The sequence below is a fragment of the Leptonychotes weddellii genome, chromosome 10 (assembly GCF_054177405.1).
Source record: "Leptonychotes weddellii isolate Sample4059 chromosome 10, ASM5417740v2, whole genome shotgun sequence".
Taxonomy (NCBI): domain Eukaryota; kingdom Metazoa; phylum Chordata; class Mammalia; order Carnivora; family Phocidae; genus Leptonychotes; species Leptonychotes weddellii.
In genome coordinates this window covers 102,273,219-102,291,051 of record NC_138378.1, presented here as the reverse complement: position 1 = coordinate 102,291,051, position 17,833 = coordinate 102,273,219, and positions in this window count along the sequence as shown.

The following is a 17,833-nucleotide window of genomic DNA, read 5'->3' as shown; positions in this document are numbered from 1 at the left end:
ATGTAGTGAAAAGAAGGGCCATATGCACCCCAATGTTCATAGCAGCCATGTCCGCAATAGCCAAACTGTGGAAAGAGCAGAGATGCCCTTCAACAGATGAATGGATAAAGAAGATGTGGTCCATATATACAATGGAATATTACTCAGCCATCAAGAAAGGATGAATACCCACCATTTGCATCAACATGGATGGAGGTGAAGGAGATTATGCTAAGCGAAATAAGTCAAGCAGAGAAAGTCAATTATCATATGGTTTCACTTATTTGTGGAACATAAGGAATAGCATGGAGGACACTAGGAGAAGGAAGGGAAAAATGGGGGGGGGAATTGGAGGGAGAGATGAACCATGAGAGACTATGGACTCTGAGGAACAAAGGTTTTAGAGGGGAGGGGGGAGGGGGGATTGGTTAGCCCGGTGATGGGTATTAAGGAGGGCACGTACGTACTGCATGGAGCACTGGGTGTTATACGAAAACAATGGATTGTGGATCACTACATCAAAAACTAATGATGTATTGTATGGTGACTAACATAACATAATAAAATTAAAAAAAAAAAAATAAAGATGAGGAAACTGAGACCCAGAGAGGTTCAAGGTCACAAAGCCACTGGGTATAGAATTCAAATAGGACCCAGGGCCTCTGGTAGAAGTCCTCCTCTGTTTACTGAAGAATTTGTCGTCTCCCTCATCTACCTGCTTCAGGGACCTGACTCCACAAAGCCCTTGACTTGGACTGACCTGAGCACCAGTCCTCACTCTGAGGCCAACTTGCTGGTGCTGTAACTCTTTGGTTCTCGATGAGAATCTTGTGAAAGGGCAGGCATGGGGAACATAATAAGGTCTGTATTACCCATGTCACAAATTTTGTTGTTAATAAGGGATAAATAAAATGTCAAATGGGAAAGTAAGGCAAAATGCATTAATTAAGAGAAAATCTGATATACGTATAAAGCCTGATTATTATTTGGCAATAAGATGAGTTGTTCAGTTTTATTTCTTCCTGCTACAGACACTGGAGGCAGCCAATCAGGCCAGGCCAGAGATGCAAGAGATGAGGGCTCATTAGCATGGAAATCCCACAGAGAAACTCAGTGCTCCCTAGAAGTCTGCAGAAAGTGTGTGTGCATGTATATGTGTGTGTGTGTATATATGTACATATTTGTATGTATGCACATGTATGTGCTCATCTGGATCTGTATCTTGGGTAGACGTGTTGACGGGGGGGAAGACATGACCCCTTTCTGCATTTTGGCTGATCGAGGAAAAGAGAGTGACAGGAATGGATGGAGGCCCACCTGTCAGTCACATTGAGAAGAGGCAGCACCGTCCACTGCCACAGGCTCAAGCCTTCATTGGTGGCAACATGCCAGACCATTCTGCTTTGTTCCTTCCCAGTTTTGTTCTCCACCAGCACCAAGGAGACATTTCCCCGCAAGACTCCACGGATGAGCCAGGACATTCGGAGCTGCAAGGGAGAGAAGAGCCAGAGGACAGGTGTTAATGTTAAAAGGAAGCCTCAGGTCCCCTTCCTGGAATTCTCAAAGATATTGTTGGAGACTCAGCCAAGGGTGCCCAGGAAGGAAAGCTGGTGGCTGCCTGATCTTGCTCAGTCTCCCAAAATGGCTTTCATGAAGGTTTAAGGAGCTGGGCAGGGACAACGATGGACAATTTTGGAATTTTTTTCAGGTTGATCCTAAGTTTCACCAGATTCTGTGTCTGAGGTGATATTGAGATCCATGGGATAGTAAATGAACTTCTTAAAGGGGATCCAACGATTCTTGTCTGTGGCCCCAATTCACTTTGTGATCTTGGACAAGTGATTTTATGACTCAATTTCTTTAATGCCTTAGGTATCATAGATTTTTATTCTCCCCTCCCCAGAGTCTAATAATCTTATCTGAATGATACTATACCTTGTGTTAGCTAACTGGAGACTCTATGACTTGATACCTGTGGGCACTTGTAGGCAAAGTTGAGACAAAAATCTCGTATTGAGATACTTCCATATACTTGTCTTTCAGACAAGTATACTTGTCATCCATTTTGACAAAAGGAAGCTACAATCATATGTTTTCATTGTGTCTTGATTAAAGGTTCCTATGGCATTGTTCCCTAGACATATGAAAGGGACTGTAGCTAATATTTCTTTTTTTAAAAAATTTTTTATTGTTATGTTAATCACCATACATTACATCATTAGTTTTTGATGTAGTGTTCCATGATTCATTGTTTGTGCATAACACCCAGTGCTCCATGCAGAACGTGCCCTCTTGTAGCTAATATTTCTAAAAGAGTTTAAGGGCAGTCATGCCCTGAGTCAGTATATACTATAACGAGGTCTCTGATCTTTGTGTTTTATAGAAACAATCTATAAACAACATTTAAAACTTAGGACAACCAGAGCATATAATTGTCCCAAATATTCCCGTTCAGATCCTGTAATTAAAAAAATGGCTATTGTAGAATAGAAGGTAAAATATATCCTCTGGAAAACAAGAGTTTTCATCCGCTATGGTGCCCCCTTTTCTTTGTTTCTCATTGTTTGAAGACATGCTTTTCTGTAAATGACCATTCCTTTTTCTCCCAGTCCCTGAGCTCAAGGTTGCCTCACAATTTGATCAAAGAGGTCACATACCATGAACTTTCCACTTTGTTGCACATGACCTCTTCACTAACGAGGTCACACCTGGCACTGGGATGCCCAAGTGCCGTTCTACTTCTGAGAGCCTGAGTCAGGTAAGCCTGGTCTATAGCTATACTTCTTCCCTTATACCTTCCCCTTTCCCAAATCCAGTGTAGCAAAAGTACTTGTCACCAATGAGCACTCCCTGGATAACTTAACAAATCTGTTAATTGTTTTTCCTGACCTCACTTGCTTCCTTGTGCAGTCTGGATGCCATGACTAGAAATTTTAATCCTACCATTGTCAACTAACCTCTCTCAGCCCTTAGCCCATGCCCTGCAGTGCCTAGCTTGGGATATTGCTTGCCACATCCTTTCTCTCCTTTTGCTCCTTGGCCACAGAATATTGCTGATTTGGACTTCTGTGAAATCAGAATGTTGAACCTCAATGCCCTGGATGGTTGGTGGTACTTATTCATCCACTGTTGATTTCCATAGTTGATTTCTGAACACCCACAGCACAATGGGTGTTCCAAACTCTTCCTCAAACACTAATGCTGTTACCTCTTGGTACCTAACTCTCTTGATCATTATTTTGATTCTTACTTTACTGATAAAGATTTACTATATTAGGTGAAATCTCCTTCAGCCTCTCTGCTTTCCTCCCTTCCTTCCTTTCTTTTTCTTCCTCCCCCTCTCCCTCCTCTTCCTCCCCCTTCTCCTCTCCCTCTTTCTTCTTCTTCTTCCTCCTCCTCTCCCCCTCCACCTCATCCTTCTTCTTTACATAGGTGTTTATTTATCCACCTTCTTTCTTCTTTTCCTGTCTTAGAGGAAGATGCATCCTTCATTTTCTTCTATGCTAATCCCTCATGTTTTACCACCCCCCCTAGTCCTTGTTCTCTCAGAAACTTTCAGCACCTTCAGACTCTTTCTGCCTTCTGGGTCTCCTGTCTACAAATAAGATCGGCTTTCACCTGTGCCAGAAAAATATCCTTTATTTGATCCTGCTAGCCGCTCTGACTTGCAACCTATTTCTGTACCTCCATTCAGATGTTAACATCGTGGATAACTGGCATGTAACTGCTTTTATTTCCTTGTTGCCCATTCTTTCTTTAAATTCTTTTAACCTGGCTTCTCTTCTCATTACTCTAACAAAGTAGCAGTCACAATGTCCTTTATAACTTACTCTTTCAACTCTCTCCATGGCCTCTTAAAGTGCCTCTCCCTCTCTACTTTCTCCCTTCTAAATTCTTTTGTGTATCTCGATCACATCTTCCTGTTTACCACTGCCATCTGTGACTCTTCAGTGGTTTCTCACTCCCTATCAATTAATATCAAAGCATTCGTGTTCCTCTGTAATCTAAGAAAATAAGCTTTTTAGGCATTCAGTGAATATTTATTGAGTACTTATGCTGAGCCACATGTATCCTCCACCCTAGAATGGTCTAAGAGTTTGCATTAGAGAGATCTGGATTCAAAAACTGTTCTTGTCACTTTGGTCCTTTTGAAGCTCAGTTCTGTATTCTCTAATATGAGAATAGGTTTATCTACCTTATAGGATTATAGTGACAATTTAATAAGAGATAACAAATAGTGTAACAAAATGGTAAAAAAGGCATTTCGGCTGAAGCACTGACACAATAGATCCTACACTTCAAAAGGATGTCTGAGAGCACAGTGATACAGGACTTTCATGAGGGAGTGGATAAAAACAGGTTACACAGTTCGTAATCTCTCATCCATACTTTGGATTTTTAAAAAAGTTGGTGGTTGACTACTGGGAGAGAGTTTTTGGAATGTGCTTTTTGTATATCATGAGTTCCACCTCACTTTACTCTCCTGCAAAGAAGGTTCCCTCTTCATCCCAAGTCAAGAGAGAGAGAGCAGTTTTAATGATAGCCCCTTGAGCACCTGATATTAATCCCCTGCAGTTTGGGGAGCTCAATAGAATACTGTCTGGCTCCTACCTGGAAAATCCAAAGCATGAACAAGGGGCTGACTGGGTGCTCTAATGGCAGAACAAAGGCAAGGTGGAAGCACTGAATGGCCTGTACTCCCAGAGTCTGGCAGTATACAACACGCATGAGCATTACGCATAGACTACAGTAAGCCATGTACACGGGAGCCCATGTGGGTCATTTTAGATCTTGTCCAAGAGGGCTTCTTGAAGGGGTAAATAGAACTCAGAAGAAAGAAGCTGCAGGCATCTCAAGATGCCCAAGGACAGAGGAAAGAGTAAGTGATTACCTGGAATGATACATATACCCTAGTCAAGGTGAAAGATTCCTAGCCACAGTGGAGGGGGTGAGGAGAAAGGTAAATCTCCCAAGAAACCACCGAAGTGCCCCCCTGTGAAAACCAGTAAGCCTTGTCACATCCAGAGAATACCAGTGCCAGATCACTGCAACAGGTCTGGTCGAGTGAGATTTTCTTTTTCCCCTTAACCTCTTTTCTTTTCCCTGCACTTAAGACCTTGAAGGGTCACAGTTAAGCCAGAAGACTGAAAAGGAGGAGAGCTGAGTGAAGAAGAAGAGAGATCAATGATCCTTTCCCTGATCTCAGGCTTCTCCTCTGCAGTAGGGCCAAGCATGGCAAGGCAGGGGAGGAAAGAAGCCCTAACTTTATTTTTATTTTTTAAATAATTTTTAAAAGATCTTATTTATTTATTTGAGAGAGAGAGAGAGCAGAGCAGGGGTGAGGGACAGAGGGAGAAGGAGAAGCAGAATCCCTGCTGAGCAGGGAGCCCGATGCAGTGCTCGATCCCAGGCCCCTGGGATCATGACCTGAGCTGAAGGCAGACCTTTAACTGACTGAGCCACCCAAGTGCCCCAAGAAGCCCTAACTTTAAAGTGAGGTTGAAGTTCTGACCAGATGGGCATTTTGATTTCTAAATAAGCCTGCTTTGTGTTCTGCAGTGACTAAAAAACTGTATTACCTTAGAGCACCCAGACAAGTAGTTTTCACCCAGTAGTCCAAACGTGGGGGCCCAACAGATGTTAGTCCTTAGGCTCCCTCACGTCAGTCTACATACCAGCTCTGCACCTGACATGCATTTTTCTGCTTCTGTGCTTTTGATTCTTCCATTTCCTCTACCTCTTCTTTCCTTCTCATCACTTAAAAAAAATTCAATCTATTTAATTTTCAGGGAAACTTTTCTTATCATCTGTCTCAGAATGACTTTCCCCTCCTCTGAAATCTAACAGTTGAGGCTATTGGGATCATCATAGGACACAGCTCTGCTGCCTTGTCTTCCCTCCATCCTCCATGGACCACAAGTTCCTTCAAGGCAGGGACTGTCTTATCTTGTATTCACAGTCGTTGTCAAGTGAGGGCACATGGTAGGAGCTGATCAGTGTCAGAATATATAAAGATTTATACACTTCCAGGAAGAGCTTCCTGTCTTTACCCAGTCCCCTCTCAGGGACAGAAACCAACTTTGCACCTGTGAAGCTCCTTAGCACTTTCCTGCATTCTAGGGGTTGAGTTCTAGGGGGTGGGTTCCAGGGAAGGGAAGGGGATCCAGGCATCTTGCAGCTAACTTGGCTGTAGTTGAAATGGCCCAGTTCTCAGCTGTTCTTAGGAAACTTTCAGTCTGAAGTAGAGTCTGCCAGTGGCCTGAGCATGTCAGTGAGGTAGAGCTCTGTCATACTGACAGTGGGGCCATTGGCTTGCTGACTGTTGAGCTTTCTCCACCTGCCTGCACTGTATTTTAGGCCAATAGGGCCTGGAAAGTGAGAACAGTACTGGCTGCCAAGAGATGGCTTCCCTAGCTCTTGAGGAGGTCTACCAGGATCCCTCTTGGTATCAGTCTTTGAGATGATCATCCATTCATTCAATAAATATTTACCACATACCTATTCTGTACTGCATATTATATGTATCTTCCCTGTTCTCACGAAGCTTATCATGTAGCCAGGAAGTCTGAATTTAAATGAGTAACTGCAATTGTGCTGAGTGTAGCAAAACGGGGAGTAAACAGAGCCACTTGACAGTGAAGACATAGGAGAGTTAAAAATTTGACTTTCCTTTCATCTTACAATACCACCACATATATTTATAGCAGAAAACATGTATCTCAGCTACAACTCAAGCCAAGGCATGCACTAAGTTTCGGCAAAGTCTATTTCTAGAAACAGACGCAAAAGGTTTGGTATGAGACTGCAAACTGGCAGCCAGTGAATGGCTAGCAAAGTATGTCTTCTGGCCATTCCTTTTTTTTTTTTTTTTCATCCACTGAGTGTTTAGTAAGGTGATATATTCAGGTGATACTGTTCTTCCTCAGATATAAGCAGTCTAGAACCTCTGGTCTTTCACTTGGCCTACTTCTCACCTGTAGTTATCCCTAGTCATTCCAGATTTACCTCTAGAAGTCAGTCAGTGCTTTGCTACTCAGAGTGTGATGTTCAGGATGGTGTCATGGGTGTTACCTGGATGCAGCATCTCTGGCCTGATCCTGGACTCACTGCATCAGGATCTGCAGAGAAGCAGCCTTGCCCCTATGACTCATCCCGCTTCCTTTCTGGAATGCCCTGGAAGCAATTGCCCTTTGCATCAACATTCACTCTCGGGTGGCTTATCAGACTATCCTTGTTTCTTGCCTATTGACGATGGGATAAACAGGGGTTTGTGCTCCAATATCCAAGTGAATCAATTGTGTGACTTTAAGCCAACCACTTAGCTCCTCTGAGCCTCTATTTCCTTACAGATGAACCTGTGATAATAGCCATACTTTCCCTGCCCATCTTTTTTTTTTTTTTTTTAAGATTTTATTTATTTATTTAACAGAGACAGAGAGCGAGAGCAGGAACACAAGCAGTGGGAGTGGGAGAGAGAGAAGCAGGCTTCCCGCAGCGCAGGGAGCCCGATGTGGGGCTCGATCCCAGGACCCTGGGATCATGACCTGAGCCGAAGGCAGACGCTTAACGACTGAGCCACTCAGGCGCCCTCCCTGCCCATCTTAAAAGGTGGTTGTAAGACTGAGATAAAGAATGTGGAAGTAGAGCCCACATGTTGTGAATGAAATGGTGATACCAGTGGCTTTCACTGGGGCTGCAAATTAGAATCACCTGGGGAGTCTTCACAACTACTCATATCTGAGTTCTCACCCTAGAGATTCTGATTTAATTGGTCTTGGGAAGGTCCTGGGCATCAGCAGTTTTCAGATCTCTCCAAGTGATTCTAAAGCACATCCTAGGCGGAGACCACTGGGAAGAGCGGCTACTTAGGGCTAGAAGTAGCCTGGCCTTCTCGGTGAGGGGTCCATTCTCACTTGGACTTCGAGTAAGAGGTAATTCCTAATAACTAAAAAATGGCTTAACACGTACCCACCATCACCAAGGTGTACAAGGAGTGTCTTTCCTGCAAGGGGGAGGACACAGACCCCAGCAGAGGGCCTTTGCGTGGCTGCCATGTCATCCCTGGGCCAAGACTGAGGATAGCCCTGAGGGTGAGCAGGGATAACCTAAAGATGCAAATGGGACCAGAACCATCTTCTTGGACCTACAGGGTCAGGTTCTTACCAATTTCTTAATTAGAAGACTTCAAGGACTGACGTCAATTCTTTCTGAATATCCCTCATTCATTATTTGTATGTAAGTGTACAGAGTGACTCTTTGTGGTTTCTAGGGCAGACTGCAGGCTCAAGGCCTTCTCCAAGACTTCCATTTTCCTTATAAATACAGTCTCAGATAAAAGAACCCCTCTGATACCTCACTTGATACTGACAGTTAAGGATCAGGTGCTCAGAGTGGGCAAAAAACACTCTTGGAATTAGATCTTACTAAGACCAGCTTCCATCCGGGGGCCTAGAGGATAGTTTGTTAGTTGACTATTTATTGAATACCAGAGAGCTGCGCTAGGCACTTGTACATATGCTGTCTCATTTTCTGTTCACAACGTTCCTTCCTGTGGGTATGATCAACGCTGAGCCCATGTGCTGCAGACTTGGATTCCACGCTATGGTCTATGCTGTTTCTACAATATCAATAGCGCTACATATACATAACATGTTATGGTAAGACTTAAATCTTTGGGGGGTGTATTGTGAAGGTTGTCTAGATCCTTGTTGCTCCAAGTGTGGTCTATAAACCAGCAATATTGGCATGACCCAGGAGCTCATCAGAAATGTAGGGTCTCAAATCCCACCCCAGGGCTGCCAAGTCAGAGTTTATATTTTAACAAGATTGTAGCCCAGAAATACCTTCATAACAGAGGAATTAGGGAGATAGAGGGCTTTAAACCATTTGCATCCTTTGTCTCTGCCAGACAATGAGTCGTCATATATGTGTGTGTGTGTGTCCATATATATGACAAATGTATTCACACAAATATGAGACATCTACAAATCCTAAGTAATGTTTGTGAGAAATACCACTTGTTGGAGGCTGTAACAATAAAAATGTTGATCCTTCTAGACATGTCCTGGTAGATACAGGTTATGAACGATAGCTTTTGACTAATAAACCCTGATACGCAGACAGCAAATGAGACAAGTGAGAAGAGACAACGCCAGGAACATGCCACCAGTAATTATATTTCCTGGCTCCATCCGACCCTTTCACAAGGGTCTTCCCTGCTCCCCACCCCCCCACCTCGGTGGGGCCTGATAGACTTTCCAATTATGTGCTACCAGTGTTTGTCATTTTATTAATTAAAATTCTGTACATAAGGCAAGAGTAGCATTATGGCTAGGCCTATTGCTATTATTTCTCTCATGGCCCTTTCCTCCTCCAGAGGTAATTATTGCAATTTTATGTTGAGAATATACCCCGTGTTTGCTATGCATACCTCGGGGCAACTTTACAACAATCTCTTGAACATATTAAAAAAATATCAGCGTGGAATTTAAGCTGAAGTTGAACAAAAGAGACTCCGTGGTATCAAAAAATGTCCATTCTGCATGCAGCATCCCCAAATGTAGGTCATGCCGTGAGGGGGAAGGTGCGACCTTTCTTCCTTTTTCTGAAGGGCTGTGTGAATTCCTGCAGGACAGACAAAGCCGGGATGGATGCTCTCGTGTGTATTTCACTTCAACGGAAGGAAATGCTTTTTAACAGAGAGAGAGGCTCAAATATGAGCTTGCTTGGGGGTGGTGTGTGCTCCCCCCATATTCCCCAGCCTGGACCCCGTCATCCAGCAGTGACTGGGAAACCGAGATTGGAGTTGTTGTCAGACACATCCAAGCTTTGAATGGAGGTTAAGGCTGCTTCCCAACCTAAGCTGCCATGGGGCTGTGATTCTGGTGTGAACTGGTAATTTTAAGAGCTCCTTGGTTTCAACATGGTCTCTTATTAACTTTAATTGAGAGTATTGACTCACTGCAAAACCCAGTGTTTTTGTATTCCATCTCCTAATTCACCTGGAAAGAAAACTAAATACCAACTCTCTAGCTATAAATAGCCTAATGAAAAATCAACCCAACACAGCAAGAAGCAGACCAGATGCAGATTTTTTGATAACAAGCAAATAAAATATGCTGGCAAATACTTGCAATTATGGAGGCTTAAGAAATGCTGGATTCCTGGCCATGTAGGGGACTTAAAAGATTGAGATCCTTTCTGAAAACAGCATGTCTCCTCCTTTCTGAGGCATCGCTTCGAAGCCAGAAACAGCCAGCCAGGGAAACCTACATGCCCCCTTTGTTGAAAACACGGCAAGAAAACATGAAGGTTATATACAAAAATAATAACTGTGGGATCCCTGGCTGGTGAGGTTATGGAGTTACTGGTATTTTATTTTCCCTTCTTTGGTCTCCTAAATTTTTTACAACGAACATCTACTTTTTGATAACCTGAACAAAAACAATAAAATAAATGTAGTGTACACAGCTATTAAAAGGATGTTTATGAAGAATAACACTGATACAGGAAAATATAATAGTAAGTAAAGAAAGGAGACATAAAATACTTATATGGTATGATGCCAAATTTGTATAAACCCTTTTCACTCTGCTCAAATAGACGTCCATGTGTCTGGAAGGAAATGTACCAATGTGGTAAGTGGGGTTACCGATGGGGGGTAAGACTGTGGGCGATTTCAGTTTTCTTCATGCTTTCATGTATTTTCCTAGTGTTCTGCAATGAACAGAGAGCACTTTTGTAATCAGAAAAAAAATAAACACTATACTAAAAAATGGCAGCAAGGGAGGGTTCTGATGTCATTTGAAAGTGGGGAAAAAAGAGTACTTTCTTTCCACCCCCTTAGGGGAGAATGAGTTTCTCTTGCCTGCCTCATGCGGGCTTTTTGGGGAAGACCAGGGAAAGTGGACGCTTCTGGGGAATGAGGGCTGCGGACAGAGCACGAGTTTTGAAATCAAAGAGAGGTTCTGTCTTTATTTGTGGCATAATTGGTGCCTCAGTCTTCATCTGTAAAATGGGGCCAAACATACTCTGCTCAGAGAGTCGCTGGGGGACTGTCATAAGATCATTAAGGAGCCCAGTGCCCAGTTACCAAATACACTCAATCGATGTTACTTCCCTCCTCCTGCATCGGAAAGGGTGGGCAGGGAACACCATGTTAGAGATAAACAGCTCACAAAAAAATAGAAAGGGACAGCGTGAAGGAAGCCGTATTTAAAAATTTCAGTTCAGTGTTCTTTCTTCCAGTTTCCCCAGAGAGTTATCTTTCCCGTCTTATAGGAAGAAAAGGTGATATTTTCTTTTGAGTTACATTGCGAAGGTATGATCTGAAGCTAACAGCCTCCTCTGTACCTCCATCTCTCTGTGTGTGATGGGGACAATGCTGTGAGACAGCTCTGTAATCCTCTAGCTGGGGAACGGGATCGACTCTGTGCAATGAAAGTGGACAGAGGAAAGAGAATGGACCCCAGGCACATGAGTGTCTGCAGGGGCCCAGGGCCACTTGGGGAGTATTATATTCTGACAGTTGGGGAGAGCCTCTGCTTTCAACAGGGTGCCCCCCTATATATGGCCTTTTGAATGTGTCATCAGGGTCTCCAGTAGGAGCCACGAGGGTCCACGATTAGCAGGTGGATTCTGAATTGGATCCAGATCTCTGCCAAGTGCCCAGGAGGATTTTATTCACACCCATGAGCCTTGACAGTAATTCTCCCTATGCCTCAGTTTCATCATGTAATAGAGAAGTATTAATTTTGAATGGCTCAAAGGTATTAAATTAATTATGTCCGACTGCAATTACAATTGCTGTTGATTACTTTGGGCCATTAGCATGTGTCCTGGCAGCATCAACCGCATCATAGGAAGGGGTGGTAAAATGCTAGGCACCAGCAGCTTCCCAGCTCTAGGTCCTGAGGGGAGAATTATTTTGGCTCAGGGATCTCAGTAGGGCCATGTTTGTTGGATCCTTGAGAATCAAGGAGGAGTCTCCTTGTTAGCGCCTACCCTGGACCAGGGTTATGCTGTGTAATTAATGATTGATTAAGCGGATTCATGGGGCATGTCCTTCTGGTGCTAATCCTAGGCACTGTGCAAAATAATGCTCCCAATCTTCCCACATGTTGCTATTGACCGAGAAGAGAAACAAGAGCACACATGATGTCTGAATTCATGGTGGACTGACTTCTGCCTGCCTGTGCAAAGAGGAGATAATAATCATTGTTTCCATCCATAAAACACTGCTGGGATTACAAAGAGTTTTCACTTTTCATTTGATCTTTGCAGCAAGTGAAACAGCTATTTTTATCCCCAGTTAGGGGGAGAGTGACTTGGTTGAGGTCACGTGAATTATAAGGGGCAGAGCTGGGATTCAAACTCAGGTGACCTAAATTAAGTCCAGTGACCTTCAAGGGAGACGGATGTTCGCCTAAAACCTGGCTCCGCCTCTTACTAGCAGGGCGACCCGGGGCAAATCACTTAACTTCTCTAGGCCCCAGGGTTTCCGTCAGTGAATGGGGGTAATGAAGCCTCACAAGTCTGTTTTGGTGGTGAGATAAAACAAGTGACATTCTTAGCATAGTCCTAGCCACACACTAAGGGATTGATATTTAAAAAATGCTCCCTCAGTTGGCTTACCAGCTATGAAGGGTCCCTACCTCAGACCCAGACTAAGGAAGGTTTCTTTTTCCCAAGAGTACAAAGAGTTAGGGTGTTTGAGGGCTCTAGTTAAGAACTTTGGCTTGCTTTTTAATGTAATGCAGCTGAGTGATCCCTAAGTTACCTGGAGACCAGGACTGGTCATCCTGAAAGTATTTTTAACTTTTCTGCCGAATAAACACTCCAAAGAGATCCCAGATTCTTGCTGTCTATCTCCAGCATGGCTGGCCACATGGTGGGTTTGAAATGAGTACTTGCTGGTTTACTGCCTGACTGAGAGACCTCTGTGACCTTCCCTCCCTCACTCCTGCCAGGCATCTGCGTGCCCATCCATCCCAGCCAAGTTCCAAGCTACGGCTCTGATCTTGTCCCTGCAGCTGCCCACCCTTTGCATGCTCAGGGGGCCACCCCCTGACTACCTTGTGGGGGTTGAGCAGCTACCTTTGAAGTTAGGAGACTAGTATTTGAGTCCTGGTTTCTGCATGCCTTAGCCTGTGACCTTGGGGGTGTCTCCTAGCCCTCTGAGGCCTTTCCTCTGTAGAATGGGCAAGGTTTCATTCACCTCACAGGGTGACTGTGGAGGTGGGCAGGATCGGTGGTTTTTGATATTATAGAGGGTTCTTAATACGGGGTATGGGTGTAATGTTATTACAGGCATATAGGATGGTCCTTAGAGACTGACAATGGGGTTCAAATCTTAGTCATCCAGAGGGTCTGTGCAAAAGCCGTTTGGAAAATGCCTCCAGCACCACTTCTACCCTCTACCCCCTCCCTCTCTGACGCAAAGTGGTACAGGCTTAGGCCCCGGGTTAAGGCCCTACGATAGTGTCCTCATCACAGCGGGTGTGAGTGGTTACCAGAGCTGAGGTCCTCCCAGAGTTTCAGACACAAGGTCAGAGTCAGGGTGACTCATGAGCCAGTGGGTGGGGGACAGGCATCGTTGAGGTGGACTTTGGGGGTGACTGAGGCAGGGCAGATAGTCTTCAAAACGCACCATCTACGGGCCTAATGCTGACCCTGGGGGAAGGAGTGAGGTCACACAAGAGGAGGAGGTCTTTGAACTTCAGAGAAAGGCAGTGGGGGTGGGAGCTCTTCCTTGGGGCTTCTTTTTTTTTTTTTTTTTAAAGATTTATTTATTTATTTGAGAGAGAGAGAATGAGAGACAGAGAGCATGAGAGGGAGGAGGGTCAGAGGGAGAAGCAGACCCTCCACTGAGCAGGGAGCCTGATGCGGGACTCAATCCAGGGACTCCAGGATCATGACCCGAGCCGAAGGCAGTCACTTAACCAACTGAGCCACCCAGGCGCCCCTTCCTTGGGGCTTCTTAAACCAGGGGACATACGCCTCCCAGGTCTTCCTGGGGGGCCCCAAAACCACAGGATAAACAGGGTGTATCTTCCTAAAATCTTAGCCATTCCATATTAAGTAGTGAGTCATGTTTTTGAATCCAAACAAACACGCAATGTTAGAGAATAAGATAGAGAACTGGCATTCGTTCTCAAGTTATAAAAAGAGATATTAAAAGTCAGGTATGTGATGTTCTGCTTCGGGTCATTTCATCAGACTCCCTCTGTGCCTTCATGTCTTCCTCTCTTTCTCTCAGGTCGTTCCCCCTACATGCTGCAGCTGTCCCTTTCCCAGGAGTCCCCCCAGGGGAAAGTGGAGATGCTACTGTGTCTTAAGGCCACGTGGCCACACTGCCGGCCAGCCATGCATGATCGCAGGCTCCCTCCTCATTTGTGAAAGTGTGACATTATCATCTCTAGGTGTCTGCTGCCAGGGTGGAAGTGGAGAAAAGGAACTTTTGCTAGATTGGAAGAGGCTGTTTCCCTCTAGATTGGAAGAGGTGGTGGGGAGAGGAGCTGGTGGGATGGTGGAAGGGGTAAGGGGCCCGTCTATCTCTGGGAGAGCATTAGCTTCCCTGGACTCCAGTCACTGAGCTGGGCAACATCCCCCACCCCCTCTATTGCCAGGTTATCCAGGGCAGAGCAGACGGCAAATTCTCCAGACGCAGGACCTCAGAGAGGGCAGCTGCCAGCCTCTGATCGTGGAATCGCCACAGAGCCGGTGATGATAAGAACAGTAGCGGTACAGAAGCAGAAACCACACGTCCCATTTATTAAGCATCCACTGTGTCCAGCTCCAGGCTGGGCACTTTTTACGCCCACCTACCAGTTTCTCCCGACAGGCCTGTAGAGGCTCCTGAAGCTGAGAAGAGTGAGGTGATCTGCACCAGATCCCCCTGCTACAAAGTGGCAGGACCCCATCAGGGTCCTAGCAGCCTCAAGGAGCTGCTCTCCCCACCACACTACACTTCGTCCTGGCCCTGTGTGACCAGCTGGGTTCCTTTGCACATGGGTGATGTCACGTGTGTTGGGCCACGGGGTAGGAGGGAGCCCAAGGGGCGCTGTGCTTCCTGCGGGGGGCCCAACATTATGTCTCCCTGGGCAGAGAGTGGGCGATCCAGCTGGATATTACATAGCTAGCACGTTCCAAGTCCTGTCCCGGCTCCCCAAAGATTCCCAAGCGTGAAGGGGACTGGGGAGAGAACAGAGAGTGGAAAACAACCAAATTCATTTGGCAAGCACTGAGGCCTGGAGCTGTCCAAAAGTGAGCTGGCCTTCCCCGTGAGCATTCTGTCACTGCGGTGGGTGTCACGGCATTTGGTGAGACGGGGGTTGGATTCCAACTCCCACATACCTGACCCAAGGAGCTCGGGCTTGTGGGAGCTGATGGGTTGATGTCACCCTGGAATGCCCCTAGCGTGGCTCTGGTCCCTATTTACAAAGAGGATTTCTATAGCCACCCTAAGGTGTCTGGGCAGCATTGCCTGGCCACACAAGGGCAGAGGCTGGTCCCAGGTGGAGCCTGGTAAGGACCAGCTTGTCCTTTCACTGGTCAGCAGTCAGCCTGGATGCAGGGGAGGATGAATGAAGAGAGAGAGGAGAAGGTCTCCTTCTCCCCAGATGGGCACGTGTTCTATAGAAGGTGGAATGGATCCAGGAAATGACAACCTTATTCAGAATCAAGACCATGAGGCTTCTTGGAATAGTTTTTCCTTCCTGATTTGCTAAAACAAATGAGACCACATGGGGCAAAGAATAAGGCACATCACATTCGGGTCCTCTCGGTGAGTAACAATGTCCCGTTGGCCACTCAGGAATTAGGCCCAATGACTGGTCTCAGCCTGGGGAGAGGCTAAGTGGGTAACTTGATTGCTACAAAATGGGGTGGTGTCTCCTTCCTGCCTCCAGAGATGAGGAGTTTGTGGTGGGTGGGCAGGGGCTCTGTTAGGCAAGAGCAATGCCAGTCCTCAGGGAGGCTATGCAGGCCCACGGCAGCGCTCCACAAGTGGAGAAGGTACCACTGTCCCTCCTGCCCCCCTGCCCCCCCCCAGGGGGCAGGGCAGTGTGACAGAAAGAGCATGAGGTTCGGACTAAAAGGTCCGGGTTTGCTTTTGATTTTGCATTTACTGGCTATGCATCTCTGGGTACATTCCACTCCTGCCTTGCTGAGAAGGGCTGCTCCCACCCCCTGGGCAGCCCTGCGTGCGCCCACACCCAGATCGGCTCCGTAAAGCCAGCAGAGCAGAATGCCCTTGCCAAGGGATCAGTGGGGGCTGCTAAAGGAAGAGCCTTCTCCTTCTGTTTTCTCCTCTACCTCAAGCCATCCTATAATAATTATGATTGCTCATCCTTGTCTTTTGCCTTTCCACGGAGGATTCTGCCACTGAGTTTAATAAACTCTCAAAACGAAACAGTCAGAAAAGAATTTCTCTTCATCTTGTCTGAAAGTGCTATTTGTCTGCCCCCTGGGGAGAGAGTGGGGTCAGCTTCCATAAACCCAAAGAACACCAGCCATGGCTCACCTTACTTTGCTTTTGAGTTACCCTGAGATGCTGGAGAACACCCTGTCAGCCAGATCCTTGGAAGGATGGGTCCCGTGTCCAGGAATGATCTCTGCCATTCTGCAAAGTCTCACCAAGTCAACCAGAGAGCAATTTGCTGAAAAATTCCCTGGCCTCCAGCCTTCAGGGCCCTGCCTGCCCTAGGGGGCCCTTCTCAGTGGGGCTTTGTGCAGGGCTTAACAGATGGCAGAAGGCAAGTTCAGATGCCAGGCTGCTCTCCCATGTCCCTCTGGGCCACATTTACTGGTTTTAATGACACCGAATGGAGACCTCCTTCCCTGCAGGCCAGTTCCCCTGCCGACCTGAGGAGGTCTGCTGGTGGCCTTCTGTCCTCATCTCAGGAGACCCAGGCTAATCGAAGCTGACCCCCTTATCACCACAGGGCTGACATCAGGGGCAGAAAGGCCCCAGGTGTGTTCCAGGGTGCCAGGAGTTATGTCCCTGTGCATGCACATGTGTGTGGGGGCAGGGCAGAGGTGACTTTGGCTGCGGCAAGGTCAGAAAACCAGCAGCTGGGAACTCACCTGCCCTTGGGTGTCGCCACCCATCAAGTGGGTCACATCCCACTTCCTGGGCCCCTTTTGTTCCTGCAGCTCGGAGAAGAAAAGCTGCTTATGCTTTGGAGAGAGGGAAAGTGAACGAGGGAAGCCCACTTTTTCTCTTCCCAGGCCTTGTTCTGTCCTGAGAACACGGTTTAAAATATTCTAGTCACAGGCAGGCTATTCAAATAAAATAGAATTTCAAACCGCATGGGGCTTGTTGAGACATTCAGGCTTCTGGGCTGTGTGAAAGGCAGGGGGAGGGGCGGAGACGGACCCCCCCTCCTGACTCTCCCCGTCCTCTTTATTACCAGCAGCTGCGATGCTAGACACATCCGAGTGTGTCTCCCAGCCAAGGCGGACAGAGCAGGGCTGACAGCGAGCGAGCACACGAAAGCCACAGCAAGGCTCCCCTCCCTGGTGGCAACTTTAATTATTTGAACTGGAGCTCCGCAAAATAAAAATAAAAATAAAATAAAATCTGAATATTGTAAGTGGCTCTCCAGTTTCCCGCGGAGAAAAGCTTGGGGGAGGCAAAAAAACAAAAAAACAAAAAAACTCTTTCTGTTGTTTGTGGCTGGGCTAGGCATCGGTCTTTAAATATTCATGCCCCGTAAGCAAGTGTGTGGCCCGAGGGAGGAGCAGGCCGAGGCTGGCCAGGGAGAGGCACAGGGCCAGCGGTGGGGACTGCAGGCATGGGGGGAGGGGCAGGGGGATGGAGCCGGCGGGGTTCTGGAATACCCGGGAAGCTGCC